The 18,018-nt window shown below is 39.3% G+C and overlaps 1 pseudogene; it reads right to left on the bottom strand.

Moving 5' to 3' along the window:
• Positions 1–74: 74 nt before the first annotated feature.
• LOC128627748 (mitochondrial nicotinamide adenine dinucleotide transporter SLC25A51-like) lies at positions 75–15,245 on the bottom strand (annotated as a pseudogene).
• Between the last annotated feature and the right edge of the window lie 2,773 nt (positions 15,246–18,018).

The following is an 18,018-nucleotide window of genomic DNA, read 5'->3' on the forward strand; positions in this document are numbered from 1 at the left end:
CCAACTCGTACTTGGTCAATCAGGAATAAGCCCAGACTGCATTCTTTTTAGAAGGTCCAGTCAGTTAATAAATGTTATGTAACTGATGATTTCTTCCACGTAATCATTATCAAGAGCTTGTAGGTCACACTTATTATGCCCCAAGAGATGAGGGACCAATGGTAGTTCAGATGGGTTCCTCTCAACAGATTTGTTAGTTTCCTGTCCTATTCTAACCAGAGTTCTTGGAAAACCTTGAGAAAAGATGGAAATTTCCCACCAATCCAACAAAGACTGAATGTGAGTTCTTTCAACATTATTTGGATGAAACAAAAATTCCCAATATGGCACTCAATAGGTCTCCACAGATAAAATTATCAACCAGATGAGCACTGTGAATTGTTGTAGTAGACAGATGCCGCCTCATGAGAGCTTGAAGGTAAAAAATCAAAAAGACACTGTCCTGGCCAGGTGGCTCAGTTTGCTGGAGTTTGCCCTGTACACCAAAAAGTCACAGATTCAATCCCTGGTTAGGGCACATACCTAGACATACTTAGGTTGTGGGTGTGACCCCTGGTCAGGGAGTCAGGGTGAGTATGAGAGAGAAATAATAAATGTTTCTTTCTCTCTCTCTCTCTCTCCCTTTCTCTCTCTGAAGAATCAATAAGCATAACCTTGGGTGAGGATTGAAAAAAAAGAACAACATTGCTGAATCTGTTACAGACAAGAGAAGGTATCAAACTTCAATAATAATCTCCAATTTCATGGCACTTAAGTGCCTTGTAAAAGTCTGAAAAGAGTTTGTTTGCAAATTTGTCATGATGCTTATGATCTTGAAGAAATGTTTAAACTCTTTCCAATAGAGTAGAAATTACTTTTGTTGTACCCACAAGTGTTGCTGTCATGTCTGTGTTGCAAAATTTGGGGTACTGATATGCTTACAAAGAAAGCAAGATGAATCTTCATACAGAGATTGATACCAATAGCCTGGTGACAGATCCCCTGCCCCTGGACAAGATGGCAACAGGAGGAAGTATTGCACTTAGCACGTGGAAGGCTAGTGAGACAATTGGATGTGGGGAAAACCCTCCTTCTCTCTTGCTGGTACCTGGTTGGAGGCAGGGCCAGGGGAAGGCACATACATGCACCATAGAAGTCAGAATGGTGGGTGGGGGAGGTGCAGAACTGAAGAAATAAACCTGTCAGTCTAGTTTGGAGCAAAGAAGGGATTGGTCAGGGGACAGACCCTACAGGAGTGAGCTAAAGTTTGAGAAGTTATATGGGCATTTTGAGAAAGCACCTGGACCCTCCCACACCCCAAACTACTACAATCACAAGGGACCTCTCTTACCCACCTCACGAATGTACTGGGTGGTACATTCACTGGATCTTCTGGCAGTGGAGCCACATGACCAATGTCAGTGCCAGCCCCACTTGCAAGCTCCAGAGGAAGCCTGAAGCTGGACAGGGGCTAAGAAAAAAGAAGAGCTGCCTGTATGGCCACTCAGTGGCTGCCTGCAGTTCCCAAAGGATGGTGCTTTATATAGGAGAAGCAACTCTGGATGCTACCTTTGGTTTTGGTCTGGCTGAGGATGGCTGGGTTTTCCTCTGGGTTTCCCTGAGGGGATGGCCTTTGAGATAAGAGTTGTCCATTCTCCCAAATCCTGCAGCATTTGAATCAAAATGTATTTCCTTTCTCACCAGACTCTGTCTATAGAATTTGCCTATTGGCTATGGCAGGCAGCTGAACTGCACTTTGTTTCAGTAACACCACTTCATAAAAACCTTATTTTTCTTTAATCTGCCTTTTTATTTTGATTTCTTTCCTTTGATTCAAACTGACCTCACCCAGTGCACTGATGTACCTCCTTCTTCCTTGCTTAATCATTAAGCTCTCAGGACAATGAAATTCTGGTCAGTATCCAGTAGTCTTAGGAACTAAGTCCTGAGTCTGTTGACTACAGAGACAGAGTTTTCAATCAAATTAAATATAATATCTTGGCCTCAGTTGTGTTGTATCTTCAGACCCAGGAGAGCAGAACTATCCCACAGAACAAATCCTTTTGAAAACATGCAGGAGGACTCTAGGGCTGACACAGCACCGATGCAATGATCACTCTCCCCCTACTCTAGTGCCAACCCATAAGTAGAGACCACAACCCTAACTCCTTTAGTCACCATGATTAATAATGTTTCTGCTACACAATCCCTCCCATGAAAGCCACTGGGGAGCCAGGTCTTTGAGCATCAGTTCTCCTGTGACTCTGGGAACGGCACTGTTTCCTCAATTAGTAAATCCTTACTTTCTTTATTGCAAATTGTTGGGAACTGCTCTGCCTGGTTTCAGGAATTGTAATTGCCTCCCATGGCTAAGGATGAGTTAGCAACCTCCGGAATGCCATCCATGAGGAGACAAAGCTTGTCTCTTGTAGCAAGTGCTGCCTCTGCTTCACCCTCCTGCCCCCAATGCATGGTCGGTTAGTCAGAGACAGGTACAACTCCTCAGAGGAGGGGCAACCTAAGCCAGACACAATCACTTGGGAGGCCATCATGGAAGGACTTGGGGGGGCTGCAACAAAGAGAGAGTGATGGACCATCACCCCCTGGCTATTCTGACATAGCCTGAGTCCCCACGTCCTCTGGGAGAAGTGCTGCTTCCTGGCCCTAATCCACTTAAGCCTCAAAACCTGTGATGGGGGAGGCGGTGCATCCTCTTGATGGCTAGAGTGGGATCCGGGGTGATCAGGCATAATAAGAAAGAGTTTCTAAAAGTCCTGTGACATCTGCTTTGGTAAAAGTACTTTCATTCATATATTAAGGGTCCGAGCAGGAAATGAGTATGTCTCCCAAAGTTTCTGCAACCCCCTTTCCTGACAGACACTGACTCAGACTAAGCCCTCAGATTTCTTTGAAATGTTATCTACTGTTTGATCCTTGCCACCTGTATCCTGTGTATTACAACCCAATAAAAGCCCCTTGAGGAAGGGGCTCCTAGCCTTTCTCCTCTGAGAGACTGGCCGCCTCTCCTCCCGAAGCAGATTATGTCTTGGTAGTGTTACTTTCATCCATGGAGGATGGGGGCGGGGACTTGTGGGCAAAGTGGCCCCCACAGCAAATACTTGGCCATGTGTTACTGGGCTTCAGTGCAAGCAGGCAAATAGACTCCTTCAGTTTGGTGATGCATAAATACCAGCGTAGTCGCCTTCTGTATTAATGGAGGGAAACTCTACAATATGTTTCAAAATGCATCCCTCAGTGAAGCACAGCAGCCCTGGTTTTGGTTCTATACAGTTGCTAGGGAAAGAAGACCTTCTGAATGGGAAAATGTAATTGCTACATTGTTAAAAGCTACACAGTAGCCACACAAACAAATTTTTTATTTCACTAACATTTGTAATTTTTGGTGATGAAACTGAGAAGATGACCCACAGGTCTGTCTGCCCACTGCCACAAAAGTCAAACTCATGAGGCAGGTTCTGGTTGAGAAGAAAAGGGATTTATTCAGGATTCCACACTGCAGGTTCATGCCTCCAAAACCATCTCAGCATCTCAGTGTCCTGCCTAGGTCCCAGAGGGCAACTGTGAAGAGGAGGGATTAAGGGATTTCTGGTGATGTGCAGTTTCTCAGCTCTGCTCTCAGGTGGCTTCACTGTTGTCTCCTGTGTTTGTCATCATGTAGTTTCATTGCTCCATCTCCAGTTTTACTGGGGATGCTCAGGAGCAGGATGTGCAGGCAGTGTTCCTGCAGTTCTGACACGAGTTGCTGACTCTTGTCCTGTTCTTGTGCTCAGGCTCATTCTTTGGTGAGGAGGGAAATACAACTGCTGACGTCTACAAAGTACTCATAAGGAAGCTATTAATATGCGATTTTTTTATGAGTCTGTTTGTACCACCTATTTTATAATCATGACTTGATTAGTATATTATGTTTTTCCCCCCAATCACTGTTATAGTGATATATTTCATTTTGAAGATGTTATAATGAACAACCTCTCTCATGAACTTCTGAATCCATTATGTGGCTAAAGAGTTTTCTTCATGAAGGATTTTTTTAACCTTTAGTTGTGAGGAATTATGACAATACAATTGCAGGTTCCAATTGTCATACCATCTGGGCCTGGCATTTTGAGGAATGATAGCTTTTGGAAAACATTAACAATTAATTCTACTGTTAATGGTCTATTTGGTTCTCTCTTTTGGAATCAGTTTTGATAACTGGATTTTCCTTCCCTCCAGGATCCCAGCTCCATGCCCATTACATGCTGGTCAGCAGACTGGCGAGTGAGCCCGAGACTTGGAATGCTAATAGGCCTTATCTATAAGGCAGGAAGAATGAATCAAAACTAGGGCCAAGTTGGTAATAAAAAATGGCATAGTCACTCATATTGTCTAGGACAGTGAGATGTTTGGATATTTTTATGGTTTGAACAATATTCACATTTTGTCTGGGTTTAAAGATGATTACAAAAAGTATAAAAAGATAACATCAACTTGGTGGGGAAATTATAATGAACTAAAGATAAATACAGTATAAGGTTTTTCAGTGTCAGAATTTTTTTAAAAAAGAAGCAGTTGTGACTCATATATTTCTTGTAATTATTAGTGACATTTTCAGAACAGAACATGTAGGAAGAGAACTGAACTACTTGCAAAGGATATTATAGAAATATTGTGATACAGCCAAACTCCTAATTTGTTTCAGTATCTGATACATGAATTATTTCTTCCCACACCTTATTTCATAGCTAGAGTGTGAGAACCATTTCCCTCTATTCTATATTATGTAACCTGATGGTGAATGCAAGGGAGAAGATCTAGTTTTGTAGGAAGGCCTGGTTGCTGCTGCTGCTTCTGTGAAATGTCCAATACCAGGACTTATTCCACCTACTTTGAAGACTGTATCTTCCCTTCTCAGGTAATGTCCTGGAGCATCAGATCAATGTGAAGAAAGCCTAGTTTCTCTCTTCCTACATAAATTATGCATGGATTATAGTTGGTTTCATGGGTAGCATAATAATAGAGAGGAGACTTGAAATAGGGCTTACTTTGTGACTTTTTCCCAAGATTTCTGCTCCTTAAATGATCTTATGAACCTATATATTTTTGTTTTGTTTTCATGTTTGCTAAATATATTATTTTTGTGGGAAGCAATAGCTCTAAGGTTGTGACTATTCTATCTTCCTTTTGGTTTTCCACATAATAAAGATAAGTAACATTTTGAGTATTGGTTGTAGGTCCCAACTTCTCTGAGAATTGAGTTGAAAGATAGGGTTTCTTCTTATGCAAAGCCACCCTCCCTTTCTCCACAACCGCACTCTCCAACCCACCACATTTTTCCTCGGTGTTGCCTGTTGCTCCTTCCATGTGCTTCTCTCTAAACTTTGTGGTCACAAGTAATGCTCAAGATGCTTGCTACTTATGTTCTTTCCTCCATTTCCCTTGTGTGTATTTGTTGGAGAAATGCTGAAAAGCTACAACATTCTAGATTCTTTTCAACATCTCTTAGCTGTCACTTTTCCTTGTTTAAATGCTATTATTATATTTTGACTGGCTTATTTTGGTATTTAAAATAACTTTTATTAGGTACTGGGAAACTGGGACCCAGTTTCATTTATCTTTATTTTTTGTTTAAAAAATAAATACATGTAATGGATATTTTAAATTTTAACTACATTTATCTAATATCCAAAATATTTATTTTAAAGTTTCATAACTTCTTAAATTTTATTGTTTAAATATTATATACTATAAACATTTTCTTTTTAAATTTTACATTTACTTTATTTTTAATTATTATTTACCCCCTATAGTTTTTTCCACCTCCACCCAACTCATTCCCTACAATCACTGCATTGTTTGTGTCCATGAGTTCTTCCTCTCTTTTTTTATTGCTTTCTTATTTACATATTATAAACATTTTCTTTTTCTATTTGTAACCTTATTTGATTTCAAAATATAAGTGGTACTTAATATTATAAAGCAAGGGTCTGAATACCAATATAAAACATGTAATTTAATTATTTTATCTGGTACATTTTCTTCCTTTCTCTTTCCCTCTTTACTACTTTGGGGTTTTTTTTTTTCTTCATTTTTTTCTTTCTACTCTTCTCCTTATATATTTCCTACTTACCAATATTTATTGAACACCTATTATATCCCTCAGGATTAAAGTTACGACAATGGAAAAGCATATGTACAAAAACTATAACTGATTTATTATGAGAGCCAACTACCTATTCAATGAATATAAAAAAATATATAAGAACACATGTGCTTGTCATTAATTAATTCGTGGATGTACTTGTTTTATTAAAAAAGTTTATTGTGACCTCTGTCCTTCTAGGTTTCATAGCTGGGTCTCTGAAATTAATTAACAACAAGCAGATTAACAGAAGGAAATTTATACAAATTTAGTAATTTTTAGTATTTACATGCACAGAAATATCACAGGAAAAAACTGAATACTCATAAAAACTGGTAAAATTGAAAAGTTTATTGTTGGGAACTACTCTGCCTGGTTTCAGGAGTTATAACTGCCCCGCATTGCTAAGGCTGAGTGAGTGACCTCTGGGCTGTGAGCCACTAAGGAGACAAAGCTTGTCTCTGGCAGCAAGTGCTGCTTCTGTTTCTCCCCAGTTGCCAATGTTTGGTTGGTTAGTCAGTGACAGGTATGACCCCTCGGCGGGGGGCAACCTAAGCCAGACACGATCACTTGGGAGGTCATCATGGAAAAACTTGGGGGCAGGCGGGGGCTGCAACAAAAAGGGAGTGATGGACCCTCACTGCCCAACTTTTCTGACATAGCCCAAGTCCTCATTTCCATCTGGGAGAAGTGCTTCTTGGCTCTAATCCACTTTAAGCCTAAAAACCTATGATGGGGAAGGTGGTGCAGCCCTTTGCCTGCTAGAATGGGATTGGGGTGATTGTGCATAAGAAAGAATTCCTAAAATCCTGTGAAACCTGCTTTGTTTAGAATGCTCTCATTTAAGTGATAATGGTCCAAGCAAGAAGTTTGTTTCTCAAAGTTTTATGGCTCTTTAGCTATCTGACCCTGACTGAGAATAAGCCCTCATTGTTCTTTGAATGCTATCTATTGTTTGATCCTTACCTGTATTCTTGTGCAAAATAAACCCAATAAAAGCCCCTTGAGGAAGGGGCTCTTGGCCCTTCTTTGAGGGATCAGTCACCTTTCCTCCCCAAGCAGATCATGACTTGGTAGTTTCACTTTCATCCCTGGCTGATGGGGGGACTTTGAAGGCAAAGTTGCCCCCACAGTTTATTTACCATCTTAACCGGGGAAAGGGAGGAAGAAGGGACATACTGGCCTTTCAGGGGAGAGTGAATAATTTTTGGTAAAGATGAATGACACTGTAGAAGAATGAATGGGACACATGATACTTTTGTTATAAAGTTTATCTGGCTATGTTGTGAACTTCTCATCTTTTCTCCTACAGGGGACCACTTTGTGTGGTATCAGAAACTGTAGCCCTGCAGAAGCCAGTCCTTGAATAAGGGTCTGTAAGTCTTGACCAGAATGCTGGGAATGCTAGGAGTCAGGCATGACCTCATGCTAGCACTGAGGGTTCCTGTAGAAAATCTGGCCTAAAGAATGCGTTGTATCCACTGAAGCCTGCTCTGCTGCAGCTCTGATCATGAATAACCAGATTTTTAACTTCAAGGCAGGGAAGAAGATGCCTGAGCCCTGCCTTAATGACCATCTGGAGTCAGTATGTCTAACAGACCCTAGCCTGAGGCTGATCTCTGTGTTCCGTCTATTGTTACCTGTAAACAATGTGTGCTTTGCATTAACTGCAGCCCTCTAACACTGATTAATGAGCTTTGCATGCATGCTGTATAGCCCTGCACATATCATCCGCAATAAAAGCCTGAGGAGAAGGACCTCAGGGCTCTTCTCCTCTGTGAGACTAGCCAGCCTTTTCTCCCCAAGCAGATGTTGCATTGGTAGCCTCATTTCATCTGTGACTCAGGGAGACACTGTGGGATGGGGTCCCCAACAGTCTCCTGTGATAAAAATCACCTTCCTGGGTTCATGGCACTCATTGGGAGAGGATGTGTGACAATTAAGTTCCTTTTGAAGAGTCATCTTTAGATTAGATAGATAAGGAGAGTTCAGAGATTCTCCTTCCATTTGTGGTTTATCAAATGCCTTCCAACCAAAATAATCAATATACCTAAAAGGCATATTTTGAGTTGCATGTCCTGAATACCTTTACCCAGAATATGCCATCTTGTTCTGTGTAATAAGGATAGTTAGTTCCACATATGGACATACTTGCTAAGTAAAATCTTATTAATTTTTCTTGGTACATGTGTTGGCAGCGAAATGGTACCAGGTGTTAAATTGGTGGAATCAGACCAGACCTTGATTCAGCAATATCAGTACTTCGGTTCTGGCTAAGAAAGAATTCAGAGCCAAGACACACACTGTGAGAAGTTCGTTTAGAAAGTCACAGGTAGAAGAAGTGAGCCATAGAGAAAAATGGGCTCAAAAAAGTTACAAAGGCAAAAGAGGGTCCTTGGAGATAAGGAGAAAGAGAGAGGTGAGGAATACATAGCTAGGGGAAGGGAGTGGGGCATAGGTGTACTCCAGAGAGAAAGATGGAGGGGGGAAGAGAGAGAGAAGTAGAGAGATGTGCTGGGTTCTCCATTCAAAGGGGCTTTGAAGGGTAAGGATTTTAGGGGAGGTTTCAGGGAAGCATCTCAATAGACAATCATAACCTTTCCAGGTGAGTTCTTTCAGGGCTGTGGATTCCATTGATTGGTCCATGCCAGGGCAGGGAGTCATTGGTCATTGCAGCTGCTCCTGATGTCAGCCATGGCATTGCTTTGTCTGATTTTGGGACTGGAGCTGAAACACGACTGAGGCCTAGATATTCTATCTATTGCTCAATTCTTAAAGGGGTAGTATGACTCTCATACAAGTTAGGCTTGTACAGGAGTTATATGAAGCTATTCTCCTGCCCCTTGGTCCTTCCCTGAAGGCATCTAACACCAGATAACTAGCAATATGCCAGGGGCTGAAAGGTCTGAAGAGGGTCTGAACCTCATGGCCAGCATTATGAAAGGTAGAGGGGCGTAAAGTGCAAGACCAGTGATCTGGGGGCAAGATTCTTGTTTTCCTTGTTGTTTTGCTGGTTGGTAGGCACCTGGGGATTTCTACTCTGGTGGCCTTCTGTGCTTGGCCCATTGTCCTTGCTCTGCTCTTGTATGTCTAACTGCCAACCTCCTGTGAATAATACAGTGAATGGGATAACAAGCCTAATGGACAGTCTATTGAATTAAAACTGTTACAGAATTTTCCATGTAAGTTAAATGGTAGATTTAGTGTAAGTACTTTACTTTTGATTTTAAGTGAAGTCTCCACTCCTCTGATCTTTCAGTTCTATGGTTGAAAATTAAAACCATTCAATTATGCTAAAATTAATAGCAATTACCAACTCTCAACAATGGTAAGGTAAATGCATGTAGAAATTTTAGTTGATAAATTATACTTAGGAAAATTAGATGATAATTTACATATTGTATTTCAATAAAGTAATTAAAATTTGAATATTATGTGGTTTTTAAAAACATACTTTTCTCATATTCTTTGAATATGCAGTTTTGGTTTAATTTAATTTATCAAGTTAGAATTATGATCAATATGTTTAACTGTTATGCCTGAGATATTTTCTTTCTATAAAACTGAATGTGACGGATCAAAAATGTGTTTCTAACTACATTTAATGAATGCGTGGACATGGCCAATTAGCCCTTGCAATTCTCCATTGAAATATAAAATGTAATTATGGTCATTATTTGGCAGAGCTAGGTCATAGTTACTAGAATCAGGAAACAAAAACTTAATTTTGTATAGGAAATTTGAAGATAGATTGAACATTACTCTTCTTCATGTAAATTACACTTAACAAGTTTATGTAGTCTTTCATATTTCACTTGAACAGAAATCCTGAATTAATTTGATCAATATTAAAATGCTTGTCTATTTTTTCTTATCTCATATTATTATTATTTTAAATACGAAGACATTGTCAACCATCAACTATCTATTAGCTATTCTGATGTCTCTCTTTACTACAGTAGACCATCGAAAGTAAAAAGTTGTCCTTTGTGAAACATAACCTGGTCTAGAATGTGATGGTTTAAAATGTGGTGCTAATAGAATTTAGCCATGTTCTGAATGGCTATGTAAATTGGGCAGTTGTTTGGAAACTTTAAAGTGGTGATTCCATCAGAGTTGCTCTGATTCAGGCACCATAACTATGTACATAATAATGATCTACAGTGCAGATCCAATGCCTGGCCACATCCCCCAGTACTTTAGAGATAAATGAGTGTTGCTGTTGTCAGGTCTCAGCTCCTGCCATTTCTCACTGCACAGCCTATAGGTAATTCCAAATTACCTGAGGCTTCCCAAATGTATCTAACATTTTTTGTTTTGTTTTATACTTCTAGAATGTCCTTTTCTGAGATAATTGTACTATTAACTTACTAAGTGTACAGCAGAGAGAAAAAGTGTCCATGTTGGCAGTTTTTATTTAGAAATGGAAATATGTGATAGGGAAAAAGAAAAAATAGGTTTTGCACAAAATCTGAATGATTTAACTCACCCTATTTCTTTCTGCAAAGGAAATTAAATTCATAAACAAGATATTCGTGAGGTTGATTACAGTGTAATGATTAGATTAAATAAGTGAAAGATCAGTTTTGTCCCACTGACTATGCAGAATCTAGTCACTAACTCTGATACATCCATTTTCTATTCTGTGCTCTCAGTACAGACACACTAGATAAATGAAGATATATCCCTTGGATATAGCTGAGGTTCACTCATCTTTTATTTTATCTTCTCTCTACAGGTGGTGATTATACTTTGTGCAGAGCAAACATGCTTCTCCCATCTCAGAAAGTCTACCACTTTCCTCTTTGAAGTGATACCAAATGTTGTTCTGCTTGTTCTTCCTGCATCTCTGATGCAGCATTTGACCGTTTTAATGAAGTGGTGACCTCAGTGATTATTAATCTAGTGATGGGGTGTGTCCCTGTAAGTTACAGGTACATTTTCTGAACCTCTTGCCTCCAGACTGAATTACATACAACATGATTGATATTGTAAGTATTTTTATTCTTACTATATTATACATGAATTTTTAATAATGGGAAGTTATTGCTATGGTCCTAGTAAGAACACTTCCAGGTAAGCATGTCAGTAGCATTTGCAGAAATGGCCCTTTTTTTCCTACACCTCAACCTCTTTCACTGGCATGGAGCTTTTTCAAAAGACAGGGAAGCCAAGGAAATAGAACTGTCAGCAACTTATGCATTCAGACCTCACTCTCAGCTGAATTTCAATGTAAATATGCATTATGTAAATATATTCAAATGTGCAACACATATTTACATTTGAATGCAAATTGAGGTGATTTACATATTAGATTCTGAATATCAGTCTTTAAAATCCACTGACTTCCTGACCCACTGCTACCAAGCGGAAAGATGTATGCATGTGCTTGTTAGTTAACCATTTCCCGAGGACAGGAAAGATGACAACACATACTGTAATTTGCAGGATGGCTCTCCTGTTACAGGAGCTGGTAATTGGGGCTTGTGGTGACTGAAGTAAAGGGGTGAGGGATGATATAGGCAGATATAGAACAAAAATAAGAAAATAGGAAAGCTAAGGGCAAAAGGGAAAATGCAAATATGCACTAAATATTACATCAAATAAACTCACATTTTCAAGGGAATCAATGGTGACTTTTTAACACCTGAACTTAGAGGAGTCTTCAAGTAGACTGTCATGTTCTTCCAGGCAATAGGTAAATAAAGAATAAGAATTCATTTGTACATCTCAGCTGTCAGTGACAAAACATAAGGTATTCTGTGACATGTGTTAATAGTCTGTCATGAGTGCTACTTTGTATCACCTTAGTTCAGACTTTGTTTAAAGCAAATTTTATTTTATTTTATGGTATTTTTTTATTATCATTTATTCCCTGTACCCTCTTCCACCTGCACCCTCCTGGCCCCCCACAAACATTACACTGCTCTCCATGCCCATAAGTTCTTTCTCTTTTTTTCTTATTTGCTCTATCCCTCTGCACTCCCAACTACCTTCCCAACCCCCGCCCCAGAGCTGTTCTGGGGCCACTCTATCTACAAGCAAAATAGAGATGGACTCTTAGTTAGGACTTTTAATATTCATCCTACATACTATCAAGGCAGTCTTCTTTCTGCTTTGTCCTATTTTCAGGTCTGACTTTCCATGATCTCTTCTACATGCTTTGTACATTTACCTAAGCATTTTATCTATTCTGTATACTATGTGCATTTTTTCCATGCAAAAATCTGATCACACAATGTCCCTCTTTAAAAAAACCCAGTGGTTCCCCAACCTAGTGCCTTCATCTCCAAATCCACATCCTTTAAACGTTTTTTGTCTCCTGCCCATGTACATGTCAGGACTCAGGTCCCGCCATCCAGTGACTCATACCCTGTATGTAATTCAGTCACTCCAAATTACTTGACGCTCTGATGCATCCGACTTGTTTTGTTCTCTTCTCCCAGAATGTCTTTTCTTACTTAATCATGTGAGTGAATCCTGCTTTCCCCTTGAGGTTCAGGTCCTAGATGTCTCCTGGGAAAACTTTAATCCCTAACCTGTCAAACATAGCCACGCTGCCACATCCCTCTTCCCCAGGCTCCCTGGTGGGGACAGGCATCATGAGGATGAAGGTATAAGAGGTTCAATAAAGTGTTTCCATGGTGAACTTTGTCTGAGACCGGTGTTCCCAGAAGGTAGTGGTGGTGGAGAAACCTCCCACCCTTTGCTGTTTGTAGAGGACCATCCTGCCCTCACAGGTTTACATGAGACCTATCTGCAACCCTCCTCAATGACGCAGATGAAACCCTCTCCATCCTCCTTCTTGACTCCCTTAGTTCATAAAACCCATATGTTTTCTCCATCTTTTTTTGAAATATTTTTTCATTAATGAATGTTGTCTCTATTGCAATAGCCTGAATACAGTCATCTTAGTTGTCCTAGGCATTTTATCTTTCACACGGGGCAACTTGGGCCTTGTTAGCAAGTTCATCAGAGTACTTGTCATGTTTTACTGTAACTTTTGACTTGCTTGTCTGTTATTCTAGTTAGATTTAACATTCCTTGAAGGTGGGAAACTGTCTTGTTTGCATAGTATCATGTGTACGCAGTGCAGTACTGGGGGACACATAGCAGGTGACAAATGGACCTTTGATGGTTACTAAGTGAGAATTTGCTGTATGTCCATTTTTTTACTAGAGGAAGAAAGCTGCCACTTTTTCTTGTTGGTGTCATTTTAGAATGCCTAATCAGGCCTGGAATTTCTGTTCATGCCATCTCCTGAATGATTACAGTAAGCTTCACTTCCACTGTATACAAAAATGGCAATTACAGCTATTTATTAAAATCTCTTGTGGTTTATAGATAATTATTACATAGGAACATAACTGTCATACATATCAGTCATTATACATGAGTCATATTGTGTTGGGATATAAATGAGAAAGGCTAATGATACATTTAAAAGGCACTGAATGGATAATAGATTTGAGGAAGTGTGAAAGAAAGATGTTTTTGGAAATCTAATTTCTGGAGAATTATACAAAATAGTGGGGATTTAAACTTCAGGAAAGGTACATCATACTGAGACAAATAGACCTTAGAAACCTTAGAAAGTCGCAAACTGTTTAGAGTTAAAAAACAAAGTGATGATTTGCTGGTTTTTATATCCATGAAGAAAGTAAGAAAGATTTAAAAATGAAGAATTGGGTCAGCTTATACTGTGGAATATTCACTCGAGTTCACTGAGTGCCATTTGTACTTTGACAATTCATTTACAATTCTGGGGTTCCAGGATTTGTAATAATGTATAGCTTACCATGGCACACTAAGGTGTACATTGTGTGAGAGTTGGCTTCTGTCCAGAAGGCTTAGCTATTAATGAGGGAACCTAGCTCACCACACAGAGTTTTGGTCTCAAGTTATCAAGGTGAGCGCACTTCTCTCTTCAAGTCGGACACCTAGGAAACCATGTGGTGAGTGCATTTGTGACTCCATGTGGGTGTCTGCGATTGATGTGTTATCCTGGAAAGTATGTCAAGTATCGTTTTTTTCCTAGTAGTGACATATATAAGAATACTTGCAGCTTAGAATGTGGAATGGTTCTGTAGAATTTGATTTTTATATGTAAAATTCACACACTGTGAAATGAATAGCCCTCAGTGCAGTGAAATGCAAGTTTTGACAAATGCATGATCGTGGAACCCAAGTCTCAATGCATCTTCTGAGAAACAGGTTCCAGGGAGATTAGATGTTCAAGAAATTCACTGAGGGAAATGCCTCCAAAGGGTGTGAGGGGGCAGGTCAGGGAGGCAGGTATGACTGACATCTATGAAAAGAGAGTCAGAAATGTTTGGGTAGACCAGTGATTTCAGTCAGTGATATGATTAATGTTGTGGCTTTTCTGTGGAATCTTTGCCTACCCCACATTCATAAAATGCTCTCTCATTTTTATAAATAAGATTTATATTTATATTTTATATTTATATAAATATAATAAAATTGTTTTATATAAATGTTTTATGTATTTATATAAATAAAATTCATATATACTTATTTGTATAAATGTTTGCCAAAGTTCATAAAACTACTTTTTTGGGGTTGATGACTACAGCCTTTAGGTCAGCTGCCTGTTTTCATAAATCAGGTTTTACAGGAACATGACTGGGCCTTCCACTTGTTTGTTGTCTGTGGCTGTCTCTGTGTTACGGTGGCACAGCTGACTATTTCTGACAGAGACAGGATGGTCCTGAAGCTTCAGATACTGAGGATTGGCCCTTTAGAAAGTTTGCAACCCACCGTGCTAGAGGTTTTGCAGTTTTAGGTTTTATGTTCCTATGAGTGACCTTCAGAGAACTTTTGTGTGTGGTCTGAGTAGGATTGACATCCATTCCTCTATTTACCAGTCATTGTAGCCCATTTTACACAAAGGTATTTTCACATCTAATGGGTAGGTCATTATCTAATGACATTGTACATGTGATTGCATTTAAGTTTTGGTTCTGCATATTGGAAGACAAAGTCAGAGTTCAATACAAGTCCTAAAAATAATTTTAAAGTTTTAATATAGAATTCATTACAAATTACATATAATTCTATGATTTCTACCAAAAGAACTTAATACTAATGTTGCCACCTTACCCATACTGTCGTTGTTCTTAATAGTTGATTATAATATTTGTGTGTGATTTCATAAAAATCATACTTTTTATTCTTTAGTATCTGATTTATACACAGCATCTATATGTACTGCAATTTTCCTAATAAATCACAGAGATTCAGCTAATTGTTAATATTTGTCAGAGAAAATATGAATATAATATAAACAACCTGAAATCCAGTCCAACTTCTCCTTTCAAATAAAAAGAAATGAGGTGAGCAGAAGCACGGAGCCATTACTGACTGGAGGGCTCTTCAGCGATGTGGAAAAGCGCTGAGCCATTAAAAGTCTGGTTTAGAACCCAGTAAAACAGACTTCATTAGTGTGCAATACGTTTTCTTCCTTTGTGGATTTAGGATTGAATTTTGTGCTCAGGTAAGCTATCTGTACTTAAGTCTCCTTTTAAAATTTGCCTATTTCTCTATCTTTCTTTATCCTACATTAAGTATATGTATTTTATGTATATCAATTTCCACATGTCTATTAGTTTTTTTAAAGCAAAGTTTTAAATTTGCTCACACAATCTTCAAAAAAACAAAGAATATGCAATGCATTTACTCTGCTATGTCGTTTCCTTTCTTTTCTACCATCCCTACTTCTTTCACAAAGATGTCACCAGTATACGTGTAGGTTGAGAATGTGTCAATGTGTTGTTCTGGGGGTGCACCTGGCCAGCATCTACTGAGAAATGTTGGCTTTATCTGATTTCTGGGATTTTCTCCCCCTTGGTCTGCTGCTAAATATTATAGCTAGTATTACTGTATTAGTTTGCTAGGTCTTCATACCAAAGTACTACTTCCAAAATAAAATAATGGCAGAGGCATATAATTGACATTTCTATTTCAAAAGGGATAAATCAAAAGGAGGGAAGGCATTATATCTCCCACACTAGTGTGAAACCTAGCATGGACAATTTCATCAGATTTTAAGGCTTGAGAATTAACTTTTACTCTTTTGCTTGATGCTCAGTTCTTTTTGCCCACCAGGGAGGTGGCCTTGTCTTCGGGCCCATCGGTGTGTTGGGCCCTTCTGCCCCGGGCCTGGCTCTCTGAAATCAAGAAGTTTGCCCCAGTCTCTGGAACCGAGGAAGCAGTAGCCTCCCCAACCCTCTGGACCCATGCACTCTGGACCGCTGGGGAGAGTGGCAACCCTGCTGACATTTGAGATGCCTTTGGGGTCTTTCTTACAGATTCTTGATTAATAAAACATGTTTGTAGCTGGACAGTTTTATTGGTTCATCCTGTAGTCTGACAGCCTTATTTTACTTCTTCCCATCTCTGTCTTCTTCAGTCTTTATTTCTACACAAATAAAATTCTCAAAATCCGTGTTGGCTTCCCATGCCATTCATGGGCACCCAGTCATAAGATAAGAGGGCTGTCCACAGATCTTCCCTGAATTACTGCATCTCCATTTCTGGCTGCTGCAGAGGTGGTTGACTGGACCCATGAGTGACATGGCAATCCCTTTAGCAGGAGATTTTCCAGCCATACTCTTGTTCACTGCAGAACATGCTTTATCATGGTTTGGATAGGGTATGCTAAAAAATGTCTAAATCTTCAAGTCCTGGTTCCCTTTTGACTCGTTTCTTCTTTAATTTCTCTTTCTCCTGTTATGTTTTTACTCTAAGTAGCAAGGAGAATCCAGGCTGCACCTTCAATATTTTGTTTAGAAATCTCCTCTGCTAAGAAGTATCCAAGTTCATAACTCACACACTCTACTTTCCACAAAACTCTAGAACATAATTCTGCCAATTTTTTGGCACTTTGAAACTCTATCATTTTTCTCAGTTTTCAGTAATATGTTTCTCATTTCTTTCTGAAAATTCATTAGCATTGTCTTTGGTGTCTGTATTTCTTCCAACTCTTCATGGCAATTTAGACTTTAACACACTCCTCTAAACTCCTTTAGCTCCTCCCCATTACTCACCTCCAAGGCCACATCCACATTTTATGTATTTGTTAGAGAAGCCTCCCACTGCCTAGTTTCAAGATCTATTTTAAGTTCGCTGTCATCACAAAGTACTAGACACTGAGTGGCTTTCAAAAAACGGATTTTTATTTTCTCACAGTGCTGGAGGTTAGTTCCAAGACCAAGTTGGGGTTGGCTTCTCCTAAGGCCTCTTCCTGTAGCTTGCAGAGACCATCTGCTCTCTGAGTCTTCACATGGTCTTCCACTTGTATGTCTTTTTCCCAATTCCCTCATTTATCCCCTGCCAGTTATACCAGAGTATGGCTCACTCTAAGGACCTTATTTTATTTAAGTACCTCATTTTGTTAATGGCCCTTTCTCCAAATACAGTCCTAGATGGAGGCACTGGAGGTTAGGTCTTCAACATATTCATTTTGGAGAAAAAATTAACTTTTAACAATTACCATTGTTACCTAACATTTATTTCAGATCTCTGGTCCTGGATAATTTCTTAAGTACTGCTGGCTCAGCATACACTTCTGAGTCTCTGCTTTTGCCCCTTAACCAAATGCCTGCCTTCAGTGATTCACTTCATTCTGTAGGTTTTCAGAATGAGTCTCCCTAGATGTGCCCCTGTGGTGTGCTGATGGCAATTTTAGCCACAGGCTCTGCTCCTCCCCTTAACTGCCTTGAAGAACCTGAATTAGGGGCTTTGTCCATAAAAGATTGTCAGAGATAACTTCTTTTGACCTACCTAATAAGGCAATGAAAATTTGTATTTACTAAATGTCTGTTCTTCTTATCATCCTTCAATGACCCTTCTAAGCCCCCAAGTTACATTAGTTTACT

Source organism: Artibeus jamaicensis, unplaced genomic scaffold, assembly GCF_021234435.1.
Source record: "Artibeus jamaicensis isolate MK-2021 breed Jamaican fruit bat unplaced genomic scaffold, CSHL_Jam_final contig_466, whole genome shotgun sequence".
In the NCBI taxonomy this organism is placed as follows: domain Eukaryota; kingdom Metazoa; phylum Chordata; class Mammalia; order Chiroptera; family Phyllostomidae; genus Artibeus; species Artibeus jamaicensis.